Below are 19,072 nucleotides of genomic sequence, written 5' to 3'. Positions count from 1 at the left end.
TGGGTAATAAATGCTGACTGTGGATGAAGGGATGGGTAATAAATGCTAGCAATGGATTCAGGGATGGGTAATAAATGTTGGCATTGGATCCAGGGATGGGTAATAAATGCTGGCAGTGGATTCAGGGATGGGTAATAAATGCTGACTGTGGATGAAGGGATTGGTAATAAATGCTGGCACTGGATCCAGGGATGTGTAATACATGCTGGCAGTGGATCCAGGGATGTGCAATAAATGCTTGTAGTGGATCCAGGGATGAGTAATAAGTGCTGGCACTGGATCCAGGGATGGGTAATAATTGCTGACAGTGGATGAAGGGATGGGTAATAAATGCTAGCAATGGATTCAGGGATGGGTAATAAATGTTGGCATTGGATCCAGGGATGGGTAATAAATGCTGACTGTGGATGAAGGGATGGGTAATAAATGCTGACTGTGGATGAAGGGATGGGTAATAAATGCTGGCAGTGGATTCAGGGATGGGTAATAAATGCTGACTGTGGATGAAGGGATGGGTAATAAATGCTAGCAATGGATTCAGGGATGGGTAATAAATGTTGGAATTGGATCCAGGGATGGGTAATAAATGCTGACTGTGGATGAAGGGATGGGTAATAAATGCTAGCAATGGATTCAGGGATGGGTAATAAATGTTGGCATTGGATCCAGGGATGGGTAATAAATGCTGACAGTGGATGAAGGGATGGGTAATAAATGCTGGGAGTGGATCCAGGGAAGGGTAATAAATGCTAGCAGTGGATCAGGGGATGGGTTATAATTCTGGCAGTGGATCCAGGGATGGGTAATACATGCTGGCAGTGGATCCATGGATGGGTAATAAATGCTGGCACTGGATCCAGGGATGGGTAATAAATGCTAGCAATCGATCCAGGGTTGGGAAATAAATGCTAGCAATAGATCCAGGGATGGGAAATAAATGCTAGCAATAGATCCAGGGATGGGTATTAAATGCTTGTAGTGGATCCAGGGAAGGGTAATAAATGCTAGCAATGGATCCAGGGATGGGAAATACATGCTGGCACTGGATCCAGGGATGGGTAATAAATGTTAGCAATGGATCCAGGGATGGGTAATAAATGCTGGTATGGATTCAGGGATGGGAAATAAATGCTGGCAGTGCATTCAGGGATGGGTTATAATTCTGGCAGTGGATGAAGGGATGGGTAATAAATGCTAGCAATGGATCCAGGGATAGGTAATAAATGCTGGTATGGATGAAGGGATGGGTAATAAATGCTGGTATGGATGAAGGGATGGGTAATAAATGCTGGCAGTGGATCCAGTGATAGGTAATAAATGCTAGCAGTGGATCTAGGGATGGGTAATAAATGCTAGCAGTGGATCCAGGGATGGGGAATAAATGCTGCTATGGATGAAGGGATGGGTAATAAATGCTGGCAGTGGATCCAATGATGGGTAATAAATGCTGGCAATGGATCCAGGGATGGGTAATAAATGCTGACAGTGGATGAAGGGATGGGTAATAAATGCTAGCAATGGATCCAGGGATGGGTAATAAATGCTGACAGTGGATGAAGGGATTGGTAATAAATGCTGGTAGTGGATCCAGAGATGGGTAATAAATGCTAGTAGTGGATCAAGGGATGGGTAATAACTGTTCGTAGTGGATCCAGGGATGGGTAATAAATGCTGGCAGTGGATCCAGGGATGGGTAATAAATGCTGGCAGAGGATCCAGGGATGTGTAATAAATGCTGGCAGTGGATTCAGGAATGGGTTATAATTCTGGCAGTGGATCCAGGGATTGGTAATAACTTTTCGTAGTGGATCCAATGATGGGTAATAAACGCTGGCAGTGGATGAAGTGATGGGTAATAAATGCTGACAGTGGATCCAGGGATGGGTAATAAATGCTGGCAGTGGATACAGGGATGGGTAATAAATACTGGCAGTGGATGAAGTGATGGGTAATAAATGCTGACAGTGGATCCAGGGATGGGTAATAACTTTTCGTAGTGGATCCAGGGATGGGTAATAAATGCTGACAGTGGATGAAGGGATGGGTAATAAATGCTAGCAATGGATCCAGGAATGGGTTATAATTCTGGCAGTGGATCCAGGGATTGGTAATAACTTTTCGTAGTGGATCCAATGATCGGTAATAAACGCTGGCAGTGGATGAATGGATGGGTAATAAATGCTGAGAGTGGATCCAGGGATGGGTAATAAATGCTGGCAGCGTATCCAGGGATGGGTAATAAATGCTGGCAGTGGATGAAGGGATGGGTAATAAATGCTGACAGTGGATCCAGGGATGGGTAATAAGCGCTGGCAGTGGATCCAGGGGTGGGTTATAATTCTGGCAGTGGATCCAGTGATGGGTAATAAATGCTGGCAATGGATCCAGGGATGGGTAATAAATGCTAGCAATGGATCCAGGGATAGGTAATAAATGCTAGCAATGGATCCAGGGATGGGTAATAAATGCTGACAATGTATGAAGGGATGGGTAATAAATGCTAGCAATGGATTCAGGGATGGGTCATAAATGTTGGCATTGGATCCAGGGATGGGTAATAAATGCTGGCAGTGGTTTCAGGGATGGGTAATAAATGCTGGCAGAGGATCCAGGGATGTGTAATAAATGCTGGCAGTGGATTCAGGAATGGGTTATAATTCTGGCAGTGGATCCAGGGATTGGTAATAACTTTTCGTAGTGGATCCAATGATGGGTAATTAACTCTGGCAGTGGATGAAGGGATGGGTAATAAATGCTGACAGTGGATCCAGTGATGGGTAATAAATGCTGGCAGTGGATCCAGGGATGGGTAATAAATACTGGCAGTGGATGAAGTGATGGGTAATAAATGCTGACAGTGGATCCAGGGATGGGTAATAACTTTTCGTAGTGGATCCAGGGATGGGTAATAAATGCTGACAGTGGATGAAGGGATGGGTAATAAATGCTAGCAATGGATCCAGGAATGGGTTATAATTCTGGCAGTGGATCCAGGGATTGGTAATAACTTTTCGTAGTGGATCCAATGATCGGTAATAAACGCTGGCAGTGGATGAATGGATGGGTAATAAATGCTGAGAGTGGATCCATGGATGGGTAATAAATGCTGGCAGTGTATCCAGGGATGGGTAATAAATGCTGGCAGTGGATGAAGGGATGGGTAATAAATGCTGACAGTGGATCCAGGGATGGTTAATAAGCGCTGGCAGTGGATCCAGGGGTGGGTTATAATTCTGGCAGTGGATCCAGTGATGGGTAATAAATGCTAGCAATGGATCCAGGGATAGGTAATAAATGCTAGCAATGGATCCAGGGATGGGTAATAAATGCTGACAGTGGATGAAGGGATGGGTAATAAATGCTAGCAATGGATCGAGGGATGGGTAATAAATGCTGACAGTGGATGAAGGGATTGGTAATAAATGCTGGTAGTGGATCCAGAGATGGGTAATAAATGCTAGCAGTGGATCAAGGGATGGGTAATAACTGTTCGTAGTGGATCCAGGGATGGGTAATAAATGCTGGCAGTGGATCCAGGGATGGGTAATAAATGCTGGCAGAGGATCCAGGGATGTGTAATAAATGCTGGCAGTGGATTCAGGAATGGGTTATAATTCTGGCAGTGGATCCAGGGATTGGTAATAACTTTTCGTAGTGGATCCAATGATGGGTAATAAACGCTGGCAGTGGATGAAGGGATGGGTAATAAATGCTGACAGTGGATCCAGGGATGGGTAATAAATGCTGGCAGTGGATACAGGGATGGGTAATAAATACTGGCAGTGGATGAAGTGATGGGTAATAAATGCTGACAGTGGATCCAGGGATGGGTAATAACTTTTCGTAGTGGATCCAGGGATGGGTAATAAATGCTGACAGTGGATGAAGGGATGGGTAATAAATGCTAGCAATGGATCCAGGAATGGGTTATAATTCTGGCAGTGGATCCAGGGATTGGTAATAACTTTTCGTAGTGGATCCAATGATCGGTAATAAACGCTGGCAGTGGATGAATGGATGGGTAATAAATGCTGAGAGTGGATCCAGGGATGGGTAATAAATGCTGGCAGCGTATCCAGGGATGGGTAATAAATGCTGGCAGTGGATGAAGGGATGGGTAATAAATGCTGACAGTGGATCCAGGGATGGGTAATAAGCGCTGGCAGTGGATCCAGGGGTGGGTTATAATTCTGGCAGTGGATCCAGTGATGGGTAATAAATGCTGGCAATGGATCCAGGGATGGGTAATAAATGCTAGCAATGGATCCAGGGATAGGTAATAAATGCTAGCAATGGATCCAGGGATGGGTAATAAATGCTGACAATGTATGAAGGGATTGGTAATAAATGCTAGCAATGGATTCAGGGATGGGTCATAAATGTTGGCATTGGATCCAGGGATGGGTAATAAATGCTGGCAGTGGTTTCAGGGATGGGTAATAAATGCTGGCAGAGGATCCAGGGATGTGTAATAAATGCTGGCAGTGGATTCAGGAATGGGTTATAATTCTGGCAGTGGATCCAGGGATTGGTAATAACTTTTCGTAGTGGATCCAATGATGGGTAATAAACGCTGGCAGTGGATGAATGGATGGGTAATAAATGCTGAGAGTGGATCCAGGGATGGGTAATAAATGCTGGCAGTGTATCCAGGGATGGGTAATAAATGCTGGCAGTGGATGAAGGGATGGGTAATAAATGCTGACAGTGGATCCAGGGATGGGTAATAACTTTTCGTAGTGGATCCAGGGATGGGTAATAAATGCTAGCAATGGATCCAGGAATGGGTTATAATTCTGGCAGTGGATCCAGGGATTGGTAATAACTTTTCGTAGTGGATCCAATGATCGGTAATAAACGCTGGCAGTGGATGAATGGATGGGTAATAAATGCTGAGAGTGGATCCAGGGATGGGTAATAAATGCTGGCAGTGTATCCAGGGATGGGTAATAAATGCTGGCAGTGGATGAAGGGATGGGTAATAAATGCTGACAGTGGATCCAGGGATGGGTAATAAGCGCCGGCAGTGGATCCAGGGGTGGGTTATAATTCTGGCAGTGGATCCAGTGATGGGTAATAAATGCTGGCAATGGATCCAGGGATAGGTAATAAATGCTAGCAATGGATCCAGGGATGGGTAATAAATGCTGACAATGTATGAAGGGAAGGGTAATAAATGCTAGCAATGGATTCAGGGATGGGTCATAAATGTTGGAATTGGATCCTGGGATGGGTAATAAATGCTGGCAGTGGTTTCAGGGATGGGTAATAAATGCTGACTGTGGATGAAGGGATGGGTAATAAATGCTAGCAATGGATTCAGAGATGGGTCATAAATGTTGGCATTGGATCCAGGGATGGGTAATAAATGCTGGCAGTGGTTTCAGGGATGGGTAATAAATGCTGACTGTGGATGAAGGGATGGGTAATAAATGCTTGCAGTGGATTCAGGGATGGGTAATAAATCCTGACTGTGGATGAAGGGATGGGTAATAAATGCTAGCAATGGATTCAGGGATGGGTAATAAATGTTGGCATTGGATCCAGGGATGGGTAATAAATGCTGACAGTGGATCCAGGGATGGGTAATAAATGCTAGCAATGGATCCAGGGATGGAGAATAAATTCTGGCAGTGGTTCCAGGGATGAGTAATAAATGCTAGCAATGGATCCACGAATGGGTAATAAATGCTGACAGTGCATGAAGGTATGGGTAATAAATGCTGGGAGTGGATCCAGGGAAGGGTAATAAATGCTAGCAGTGGATCAGGGGATGGGTTATAATTCTGGCAGTGGATCCAGGGATGGGTAATACATGCTGGCAGTGGATCCATGGATGGGTAATAAATGCTGGCACTGGATCCAGGGATGGGTAATAAATGCTAGCAATCGATCCAGGGTTGGGAAATAAATGCTAGCAATAGATCCAGGGATGGGAAATAAATGCTAGCAATAGATCCAGGGATGGGTATTAAATGCTTGTAGTGGATCCAGGGAAGGGTAATAAATGCTAGCAATGGATCCAGGGATGGGAAATACATGCTGGCACTGGATCCAGGGATGGGTAATAAATGTTAGCAATGGATCCAGGGATGGGTAATAAATGCTGGTATGGATTCAGGGATGGGAAATAAATGCTGGCAGTGCATTCAGGGATGGGTTATAATTCTGGCAGTGGATGAAGGGATGGGTAATAAATGCTAGCAATGGATCCAGGGATAGGTAATAAATGCTGGTATGGATGAAGGGATGGGTAATAAATGCTGGTATGGATGAAGGGATGGGTAATAAATGCTGGCAGTGGATCCAGTGATAGGTAATAAATGCTAGCAGTGGATCTAGGGATGGGTAATAAATGCTAGCAGTGGATCCAGGGATGGGTAATAAATGCTGCTATGGATGAAGGGATGGGTAATAAATGCTGGGAGTGGATCCAATGATGGGTAATAAATGCTGGCAATGGATCCAGGGATGGGTAATAAATGCTGACAGTGGATGAAGGGATGGGTAATAAATGCTAGCAATGGATCCAGGGATGGGTAGTAAATGCTGACAGTGGATGAAGGGATTGGTAATAAATGCTGGTAGTGGATCCAGAGATGGGTAATAAATGCTGACAATGTATGAAGTGATGGGTAATAAATGCTGACAGTGGATCCAGGGATGGGTAATAACTTTTCGTAGTGGATCCAGGGATGGGTAATAAATGCTGACAGTGGATGAAGGGATGGGTAATAAATGCTAGCAATGGATCCAGGAATGGGTTATAATTCTGGCAGTGGATCCAGGGATTGGTAATAACTTTTCGTAGTGGATCCAATGATCGGTAATAAACGCTGGCAGTGGATGAATGGATGGGTAATAAATGCTGAGAGTGGATCCAGGGATGGGTAATAAATGCTGGCAGTGGATCCAGGGGTGGGTTATAATTCTGGCAGTGGATGGAGGGATGGGTAATAAATGCTGACAGTGGATCCAGGGATGGGTAATAAGCGCTGGCAGTGGATCCAGGGGTGGGTTATAATTCTGGCAGTGGATCCAGTGATGGGTAATAAATGCTGGCAATGGATCCAGGGATGGGTAATAAATGCTAGCAATGGATCCAGGGATAGGTAATAAATGCTAGCAATGGATCCAGGGATGGGTAATAAATGCTGACAATGTATGAAGGGATGGGTAATAAATGCTAGCAATGGATTCAGGGATGGGTCATAAATGTTGGCATTGGATCCAGGGATGGGTAATAAATGCTGGCAGTGGTTTCAGGGATGGGTAATAAATGCTGACTGTGGATGAAGGGATGGGTAATAAATGCTAGCAATGGATTCAGAGATGGGTCATAAATGTTGGCATTGGATCCAGGGATGGGTAATAAATGCTGGCAGTGGTTTCAGGGATGGGTAATAAATGCTGACTGTGGATGAAGGGATGGGTAATAAATGCTTGCAGTGGATTCAGGGATGGGTAATAAATCCTGACTGTGGATGAAGGGATGGGTAATAAATGCTAGCAATGGATTCAGGGATGGGTAATAAATGCTGGCATTGGATCCAGGGATGGGTAATAAATGCTGACAGTGGATCCAGGGATGGGTAATAAATGCTAGCAATGGATCCAGGGATTGGTAATAAATGCTGGCAATGGATCCAGGGATTGGTAATAAATGCTGGCAGTGGATCCAGGGATGGGTAATAAATGCTAGCAATGGATCCACGAATGGGTAATAAATGCTGACAGTGCATGAAAATATGGGTAATAAATGCTGGGAGTGGATCCAGGGAAGGGTAATAAATGCTAGCAGTGGATCAGGGGATGGGTTATAATTCTGGCAGTGGATCCAGGGATGGGTAATACATGCTGGCAGTGGATCCATGGATGGGTAATAAATGCTGGCAATGGATCCAGGGATGGGTAATAAATGCTAGCAATGGATCCTGGGTTGGGAAATAAATGCTAGCAATAGATCCAGGGATGGGTATGAAATGGTTGTAGTGGATCCAGGGAAGGGTAATAAATGCTAGCAATGGATCCAGGGATGGGAAATACATGCTGGCACTGGATCCAGGGATGGGTAATAAATGCTAGCAATGGATCCAGGGATAGGTAATAAATGCTGGTATGGATGAAGGGATGGGTAATAAATGCTGGTATGGATGAAGGGATGGGTAATAAATGCTGGCAGTGGATCCAGTGATAGGTAATAAATGCTAGCAGTGGATCTAGGGATGGGTAATAAATGCTAGCAGTGGATCCAGGGATGTGTAATAAATGCTGCTATGGATGAAGGGATGGGTAATAAATGCTGGCAGTGGATCCAATGATGGGTAATAAATGCTGGCAATGGATCCAGGGATGGGTAATAAATGCTGACAGTGGATGAAGGGATGGGTAATAAATGCTAGCAATGGATCCAGGGATGGGTAATAAATGCTGACAGTGGATGAAGGGATTGGTAATAAATGCTGGTAGTGGATCCAGAGATGGGTAATAAATGCTAGCAGTGGATCAAGGGATGGGTAATAACTGTTCGTAGTGGATCCAGGGATGGGTAATAAATGCTGGCAGTGGATCCAGGGATGGGTAATAAATGCTGGTAGTGGATCCAGGGATGGGTAATAAATGCTGGGAGTGGATCCAGGCATGGGTTACAATTCTGGCAGTGGATCCAGGCATGGGTTATAATTGTGGCAGTGGGTCCTGGGATGGGTTATAATTCTGGCAGTGGATGGAGGGATGGGTTATAAATGCTGACAGTGCATCCAGGGATGGGTAAAAAATGCTGGCAATGGATCCAGGGATAGGTGATAAATGCTGGCGATGGATCCAGGGATGGGTAATGAATGTCTGGCAATGAACCCAGGGATAGGTAATAAATGCTGGTAGTGGATCCAGGGATTGGTAATAAATGCTAGCAATGGATCCAGGGATGGGTAATAAATGCTGGCAGTGGATCCAGGGATGGGTAATAAATGCTGGCACTGCATCCAGGGATGTGTAATACATGCTGGTAGTGGATCCAGGGATGAGTAATAAATGCTGGCAGTGGATCCAGGAATGGGTTATACTTCTGGCAGTGGATCCAGGGATGGGTAATAAATGCTGGCAGTGGATGAAGGGATGGGTAATAAATGCTGGCAGTGTGTCAAGGGATGGGTAATAAATGCTGGCAGTGTGTCAAGGGATGGGTAATAAATGCTGGCAGTGGATCCAGGGATGGGCAATAAATGCTGGTAGTGGATCCAGGGTTGAGTAATAAATGCTGGCACTGGATCCAGGGATGGGTAATAAATGCTGACAGTGGATGAAGGGATGGGTAATAAATGCTAGCAATGGATTCAGGGATGGGTAATAAATGTTGGCATTGGATCCAGGGATGGGTAATAAATGCTGGCAGTGGATTCAGGGATGGGTAATAAATGCTGACTGTGGATGAAGGGATGAGTAATAAATGCTGGCACTGGATCCAGGGATGTATAATACATGCTGGCAGTGGATCCAGGGATTGGTGATAAATGCTGGCACTGGATCCAGGGATGTGTAATACATGCTGGCAGAGGATCCAGGGATGTGCAATAAATGCTTGTAGTGGATCCAGGGATGAGTAATAAATGCTGGCACTGGATCCAGGGATGGTTAATAATTGCTGACAGTGGATGAAGGGATGGGTAATAAATGCTAGCAATGGATCCAGGGATGGGTAATAAATGTTGGCATTGGATCCAGGGATGGGTAATAAATGCTGACTGTGGATGAAGGGATGGGTAATAAATGCTGACTGTGGATTCAGGGATGGGTAATAAATGCTGACTGTGGATGAAGGGATGGGTAATAAATGCTAGCAATGGATTCAGGGATGGGTAATAAATGTTGGAATTGGATCCAGGGATGAGTAATAAATGCTGACTCTGGATGAAGGGATGGGTAATAAATGCTAGCAATGGATTCAGGGATGGGTAATAAATGTTGGCATTGGATCCAGGGATGGGTAATAAATGCTGGCAGTGGATTCAGGGATGGGTAATAAATGCTAGCAATGGATCCAGGGATGGGTAATGAATGTCTGGCAATGAAGTCAGGGATAGGTAATAAATGCTGGCAGGTGTCAAGGGATTGGTAATAAATGCTGGCAGTGGATCCAGGGATGGGCTATAATTCTGGCAGTGGATCCAGGGATAGGTGATAAATGCTGGCAGTGGATGAAGGGATGGGTAATAAATGCTGGCAGTGGAACCAGGGATGGATTATAATTCTGGCAGTGGATCCAGGGATGGGTAATAAATGCTGGAAGTGGATCCAGGGATAGGTGATAAATGCTGGCAGTGGATCCAGGGATGAATAATAAATGCTGGCAGTAGATCCAGGGATGGGTAATAAATGCTGGCAATGGATCCAGGGATGGGTAATCAATGCTAGAAATGGATCCAGGGATGCGAAATAAACGCTGGCAGTGGATGAAGGGATGGGTAATAGACGCTGGCAGTGGATCCAGGGATGTGTTATAATTCTGGCAGTGGATGGAGGGATGGGTTATAAATGCTGACAGTGCATCCAGGGATGGGTAATAAATGCTGGTAGTGGATTCAGGGATGGGTAATAAATGCTGACTGTGGATTCAGGGATGGGTAATAAATGCTGACTGTGGATCCAGGGATGGGTAATAAATGCTAGCAATGGATCCAGGGATGGGTAATGAATGTCTGGCAATGAACCCAGGGATAGGTAATAAATGCTTGTAGTGGATCCAGGGAATTGTAATAAATGCTGGTAGTGGATCCAGGTATTGGTAATAAATGCTAGCAATGGATCCAGGGATGGGTAATGAATGTCTGGCAATGAAGTCAGGGATAGGTAATAAATGCTGGCAGGAGTCAAGGGATTGGTAATAAATGCTGGCAGTGGATCCAGGGATGGGTTATAATTCTGGCAGTGGATCCAGGGATAGGTGATAAATGCTGGCAGTGGATGAAGGGATGGGTAATAAATGCTGGCAGTGGAACCAGGGATGGTTTATAATTCTGGCAGTGGATCCAGGGATGGGTAATAAATGCTGGAAGTGGATCCAGGGATAGGTGATAAATGCTGGAAGTGGATCCAGGGATTGGTGATAAATGCTGGCAGTGGATCCAGGGATGAATAATAAATGCTGGCAGTAGATCCAGGGATGGGTAATAAATGCTGGCAATGGATCCAGGGATGGGTAATAAATGCTAGAAATGGATCCAGGGATGCGTAATAAACGCTGGCAGTGGATGAAGGGATGGGTAATAGACGCTGGCAGTGGATCCAGGGATGTGTTATAATTCTGGCAGTGGATGGAGGGATGGGTTATAAATGCTGACAGTGCATCCAGGGATGGGTAATAAATGCTGGCAGTGGATTCAGGGATGGGTAATAAATGCTGACTGTGGATTCAGGGATGGGTAATAAATGCTGACTGTGGATCCAGGGATGGGTAATAAATGCTAGCAATGGATCCAGGGATGGGTAATGAATGTCTGGCAATGAACCCAGGGATAGGTAATAAATGCTTGTAGTGGATCCAGGGAATTGTAATAAATGCTGGTAGTGGATCCAGGTATTGGTAATAAATGCTGGTAGTGGATCCAGAGATGGGTAATAAATGCTAGCAGTGGATCAAAGGATGGGTAATAACTGTTCGTAGTGGATCCAGGGATGGGTAATAAATGCTGGCAGTGGATCCAGGGATGGGTAATAAATGCTGGTAGTGGATCCAGGGATGGGTAATAAATGCTGGGAGTGGATCCAGGCATGGGTTACAATTCTGGCAGTGGATCCAGGCATGGGTTATAATTGTGGCAGTGGGTCCTGGGATGGGTTATAATTCTGGCAGTGGATGGAGGGATGGGTTATAAATGCTGACAGTGCATCCAGGGATGGGTAATAAATGCTGGCAATGGATCCAGGGATAGGTGATAAATGCTGGCGATGGATCCAGGGATGGGTAATGAATGTCTGGCAATGAACCCAGGGATAGGTAATAAATGCTGGTAGTGGATCCAGGGATTGGTAATAAATGCTAGCAATGGATCCAGGGATGGGTAATAAATGCTGGCAGTGGATCCAGGGATGGGTAATAAATGCTGGCACTGCATCCAGGGATGTGTAATACATGCTGGTAGTGAATCCAGGGATGAGTAATAAATGCTGGCAGTGGATCCAGGAATGGGTTATACTTCTGGCAGTGGATCCAGGGATGGGTAATAAATGCTGGCAGTGGATGAAGGGATGGGTAATAAATGCTGGCAGTGTGTCAAGGGATGGGTAATAAATGCTGGCAGTGTGTCAAGGGATGGGTAATAAATGCTGGCAGTGGATCCAGGGATGGGCAATAAATGCTGGTAGTGGATCCAGGGATGAGTAATAAATGCTGGCACTGGATCCAGGGATGGGTAATAAATGCTGACAGTGGATGAAGGGATGGGTAATAAATGCTAGCAATTGATTCAGGGATGGGTAATAAATGTTGGCATTGGATCCAGGGATGGGTAATAAATGCTGGCAGTGGATTCAGGGATGGGTAATAAATGCTGACTGTGGATGAAGGGATGGGTAATAAATGCTGGCACTGGATCCAGGGATGTATAATACATGCTGGCAGTGGATCCAGGGATTGGTAATAAATGCTGGCACTGGATCCAGGGATGTGTAATACATGCTGGCAGTGGATCCAGGGATGTGCAATAAATGCTTGTAGTGGATCCAGGGATGAGTAATAAATGCTGGCACTGGATCCAGGGATGGGTAATAATTGCTGACAGTGGATGAAGGGATGGGTAATAAATGCGAGCAATGGATTCAGGGATGGGTAATAAATGTTGGCATTGGATCCAGGGATGGGTAATAAATGCTGACTGTGGATGAAGGGATGGGTAATAAATGCTGACTGTGGATGAAGGGATGGGTAATAAATGCTGGCAGTGGATTCAGGGATGGGTAATAAATGCTGACTGTGGATGAAGGGATGGGTAATAAATGCTAGCAATGGATTCAGGGATGGGTAATAAATGTTGGAATTGGATCCAGGGATGAGTAAAAAATGCTGACTGTGGATGAAGGGATGGGTAATAAATGCTAGCAATGGATTCAGGGATGGGTAATAAATGTTGGCATTGGATCCAGGGATGGGTAATAAATGCTGGCAGTGGATTCAGGGATGGGTAATAAATGCTAGCAATGGATCCAGGGATGGGTAATGAATGTCTGGCAATGAAGTCAGTGATAGGTAATAAATGCTGGCAGGTGTCAAGGGATTGGTAATAAATGCTGGCAGTGGATCCAGGGATGGGCTATAATTCTGGCAGTGGATCCAGGGATAGGTGATAAATGCTGGCAGTGGATGAAGGGATGGGTAATAAATGCTGGCAGTGGAACCAGGGATGGTTTATAATTCTGGCAGTGGATCCAGGGATGGGTAATAAATGCTGGAAGTGGATCCAGGGATAGGTGATAAATGCTGGCAGTGGATCCAGGGATGAATAATAAATGCTGGCAGTAGATCCAGGGATGGGTAATAAATGCTGGCAATGGATCCAGGGATGGGTAATCAATGCTAGAAATGGATCCAGGGATGCGAAATAAACGCTGGCAGTGGATGAAGGGATGGGTAATAGACGCTGGCAGTGGATCCAGGGATGGGTAATAAATGCTGGTAGTGGATTCAGGGATGGGTAATAAATGCTGACTGTGGATTCAGGGATGGGTAATAAATGCTGACTGCGGATCCAGGGATGGGTAATAAATGCTAGCAATGGATCCAGGGTGGGTAATGAATGTCTGGCAATGAACCCAGGGATAGGTAATAAATGCTTGTAGTGGATCCAGGGAATTGTAATAAATGCTGGTAGTGGATCCAGGTATTGGTAATAAATGCTAGCAATGGATCCAGGGATGGGTAATGAATGTCTGGCAATGAAGTCAGGGATAGGTAATAAATGCTGGCAGGTGTCAAGGGATTGGTAATAAATGCTGGCAGTGGATCCAGGGATGGGTTATAATTCTGGCAGTGGATCCAGGGATAGGTGATAAATGCTGGCAGTGGATGAAGGGATGGGTAATAATTGCTGGCAGTGGAACCAGGGATGGTTTATAATTCTGGCAGTGGATCCAGGGATGGGTAATAAATGCTGGAAGTGGATCCAGGGATAGGTGATAAATGCTGGCAGTGGATCCAGGGATGAATAATAAATGCTGGCAGTAGATCCAGGGATGGGTAATAAATGCTGGCAATGGATCCAGGGATGGGTAATAAATGCTAGAAATGGATCCAGGGATGCGTAATAAACGCTGGCAGTGGATGAAGGGATGGGTAATAGACGCTGGCAGTGGATCCAGGGATGTGTTATAATTCTGGCAGTGGATGGAGGGATGGGTTATAAATGCTGACAGTGCATCCAGGGATGGGTAATAAATGCTGGCAGTGGATTCAGGGATGGGTAATAAATGCTGACTGTGGATTCAGGGATGGGTAATAAATGCTGACTGTGGATCCAGGGATGGGTAATAAATGCTAGCAATGGATCCAGGGATGGGTAATGAATGTCTGGCAATGAACCCAGGGATAGGTAATAAATGCTTGTAGTGGATCCAGGGAATTGTAATAAATGCTGGTAGTGGATCCAGGTATTGGTAATAAATGCTAGCAATGGATCCAGGGATGGGTAATGAATGTCTGGCAATGAAGTCAGGGATAGGTAATAAATGCTGGCAGGTGTCAAGGGATTGGTAATAAATGCTGGCAGTGGATCCAGGGATGGGTTATAATTCTGGCAGTGGATCCAGGGATAGGTGATAAATGCTGGCAGTGGATGAAGGGATGGGTAATAAATGCTGGCAGTGGAACCAGGGATGGTTTATAATTCTGGCAGTGAATCCAGGGATGGGTAATAAATGCTGGAAGTGGATCCAGGGATAGGTGATAAATGCTGGAAGTGGATCCAGGGATTGGTGATAAATGCTGGCAGTGGATCCAGGGATGAATAATAAATGCTGGCAGTGGATCCAGGGATGGGTAATAAATGCTGGTAGTGGATCCAGGGATGGGTAATAAATGCTGGGAGTGGATCCAGGCATGGGTTACAATTCTGGCAGTGGATCCAGGCATGGGTTATAATTGTGGCAGTGGGTCCTGGGATGGGTTATAATTCTGGCAGTGGATGGAGGGATGGGTTATAAATGCTGACAGTGCATCCAGGGATGGGTAATAAATGCTGGCAATGGATCCAGGGATAGGTGATAAATGCTGGCGATGGATCCAGGGATGGGTAATGAATGTCTGGCAATGAACCCAGGGATAGGTAATAAATGCTGGTAGTGGATCCAGGGATTGGTAATAAATGCTAGCAATGGATCCAGGGATGGGTAATAAATGCTGGCAGTGGATCCAGGGATGGGTAATAAATGCTGGCACTGCATCCAGGGATGTGTAATACATGCTGGTAGTGAATCCAGGGATGAGTAATAAATGCTGGCAGTGGATCCAGGAATGGGTTATACTTCTGGCAGTGGATCCAGGGATGGGTAATAAATGCTGGCAGTGGATGAAGGGATGGGTAATAAATGCTGGCAGTGTGTCAAGGGATGGGTAATAAATGCTGGCAGTGTGTCAAGGGATGGGTAATAAATGCTGGCAGTGGATCCAGGGATGGGCAATAAATGCTGGTAGTGGATCCAGGGATGAGTAATAAATGCTGGCACTGGATCCAGGGATGGGTAATAAATGCTGACAGTGGATGAAGGGATGGGTAATAAATGCTAGCAATGGATTCAGGGATGGGTAATAAATGTTGGCATTGGATCCAGGGATGGGTAATAAATGCTGGCAGTGGATTCAGGGATGGGTAATAAATGCTGACTGTGGATGAAGGGATGGGTAATAAATGCTGGAACTGGATCCAGGGATGTATAATACATGCTGGCAGTGGATCCAGGGATTGGTAATAAATGCTGGCACTGGATCCAGGGATGTGTAATACATGCTGGCAGTGGATCCAGGGATGTGCAATAAATGCTTGTAGTGGATCCAGGGATGAGTAATAAATGCTGGCACTGGATCCAGGGATGGGTAATAATTGCTGACAGTGGATGAAGGGATGGGTAATAAATGCTAGCAATGGATTCAGGGATGGGTAATAAATGTTGGCATTGGATCCAGGGATGGGTAATAAATGCTGACTGTGGATGAAGGGATGGGTAATAAATGCTGACTGTGGATGAAGGGATGGGTAATAAATGCTGGCAGTGGATTCAGGGATGGGTAATAAATGCTGACTGTGGATGAAGGGATGGGTAATAAATGCTAGCAATGGATTCAGGGATGGGTAATAAATGTTGGAATTGGATCCAGGGATGAGTAATAAATGCTGACTGTGGATGAAGGGATGGGTAATAAATGCTAGCAATGGATTCAGGGATGGGTAATAAATGTTGGCATTGGATCCAGGGATGGGTAATAAATGCTGGCAGTGGATTCAGGGATGGGTAATAAATGCTAGCAATGGATCCAGGGATGGGTAATGAATGTCTGGCAATGAAGTCAGGGATAGGTAATAAATGCTGGCAGGTGTCAAGGGATTGGTAATAAATGCTGGCAGTGGATCCAGGGATGGGCTATAATTCTGGCAGTGGATCCAGGGATAGGTGATAAATGCTGGCAGTGGATGAAGGGATGGGTAATAAATGCTGGCAGTGGAACCAGGGATGGTTTATAATTCTGGCAGTGGATCCAGGGATGGGTAATAAATGCTGGAAGTGGATCCAGGGATAGGTGATAAATGCTGGCAGTGGATCCAGGGATGAATAATAAATGCTGGCAGTAGATCCAGGGATGGGTAATAAATGCTGGCAATGGATCCAGGGATGGGTAATCAATGCTAGAAATGGATCCAGGGATGCGAAATAAACGCTGGCAGTGGATGAAGGGATGGGTAATAGACGCTGGCAGTGGATCCAGGGATGTGTTATAATTCTGGCAGTGGATGGAGGGATGGGTTATAAATGCTGACAGTGCATCCAGGGATGGGTAATAAATGCTGGTAGTGGATTCAGGGATGGGTAATAAATGCTGACTGTGGATTCAGGGATGGGTAATAAATGCTGACTGCGGATCCAGGGATGGGTAATAAATGCTAGCAATGGATCCAGGGTGGGTAATGAATGTCTGGCAATGAAGTCAGGGATAGGTAATAAATGCTGGCAGGTGTCAAGGGATTGGTAATAAATGCTGGCAGTGGATCCAGGGATGGGTTATAATTCTGGCAGTGGATCCAGGGATAGGTGATAAATGCTGGCAGTGGATGAAGGGATGGGTAATAAATGCTGGCAGTGGAACCAGGGATGGTTTATAATTCTGGCAGTGGATCCAGGGATGGGTAGTAAATGCTGGAAGTGGATCCAGGGATAGGTGATAAATGCTGGCAGTGGATCCAGGGATGAATAATAAATGCTGGCAGTAGATCCAGGGATGGGTAATAAATGCTGGCAATGGATCCAGGGATGGGTAATCAATGCTAGAAATGGATCCAGGGATGCGAAATAAACGCTGGCAGTGGATGAAGGGATGGGTAATAGACGCTGGCAGTGGATCCAGGGATGTGTTATAATTCTGGCAGTGGATGGAGGGATGGGTTATAAATGCTGACAGTGCATCCAGGGATGGGTAATAAATGCTGGTAGTGGATTCAGGGATGGGTAATAAATGCTGACTGTGGATTCAGGGATGGGTAATAAATGCTGACTGCAGATCCAGGGATGGGTAATAAATGCTAGCAATGGATCCAGGGTGGGTAATGAATGTCTGGCAATGAACCCAGGGATAGGTAATAAATGCTTGTAGTGGATCCAGGGAATTGTAATAAATGCTGGCAGTGGATCCAGGTATTGGTAATAAATGCTAGCAATGGATCCAGGGATGGGTAATGAATGTCTGGCAATGAAGTCAGGGATAGGTAATAAATGCTGACTGTGGATGAAGGGATGGGTAATAAATGCTGACTGTGGATGAAGGGATGGGTAATAAATGCTGGCAGTGGATTCAGGGATGGGTAATAAATGCTGACTGTGGATGAAGGGATGGGTAATAAATGCTAGCAATGGATTCAGGGATGGGTAATAAATGTTGGAATTGGATCCAGGGATGAGTAATAAATGCTGACTGTGGATGAAGGGATGGGTAATAAATGCTAGCAATGGATTCAGGGATGGGTAATAAATGTTGGCATTGGATCCAGGGATGGGTAATAAATGCTGGCAGTGGATTCGGGGATGGGTAATAAATGCTAGCAATGGATCCAGGGATGGGTAATGAATGTCTGGCAATGAAGTCAGGGATAGGTAATAAATGCTGGCAGGTGTCAAGGGATTGGTAATAAATGCTGGCAGTGGATCCAGGGATGGGCTATAATTCTGGCAGTGGATCCAGGGATAGGTGATAAATGCTGGCAGTGGATGAAGGGATGGGTAATAAATGCTGGCAGTGGAACCAGGGATGGTTTATAATTCTGGCAGTGGATCCAGGGATGGGTAATAAATGCTGGAAGTGGATCCAGGGATAGGTGATAAATGCTGGCAGTGGATCCAGGGATGAATAATAAATGCTGGCAGTAGATCCAGGGATGAGTAATAAATGCTGGCAATGGATCCAGGGATGGGTAATCAATGCTAGAAATGGATCCAGGGATGCGAAATAAACGCTGGCAGTGGATGAAGGGATGGGTAATAGACGCTGGCAGTGGATCCAGGGATGTGTTATAATTCTGGCAGTGGATGGAGGGATGGGTTATAAATGCTGACAGTGCATCCAGGGATGGGTAATAAATGCTGGTAGTGGATTCAGGGATGGGTAATAAATGCTGACTGTGGATTCAGGGATGGGTAATAAATGCTGACTGCGGATCCAGGGATGGGTAATAAATGCTAGCAATGGATCCAGGGTGGGTAATGAATGTCTGGCAATGAAGTCAGGGATAGGTAATAAATGCTGGCAGGTGTCAAGGGATTGGTAATAAATGCTGGCAGTGGATCCAGGGATGGGTTATAATTCTGGCAGTGGATCCAG

The sequence above is a fragment of the Hypanus sabinus genome (genome assembly GCF_030144855.1).
Source record: "Hypanus sabinus isolate sHypSab1 chromosome X1 unlocalized genomic scaffold, sHypSab1.hap1 SUPER_X1_unloc_4, whole genome shotgun sequence".
Lineage (NCBI taxonomy): Eukaryota > Metazoa > Chordata > Chondrichthyes > Myliobatiformes > Dasyatidae > Hypanus > Hypanus sabinus.
Note: the sequence above shows the minus strand (reverse complement) of the source record.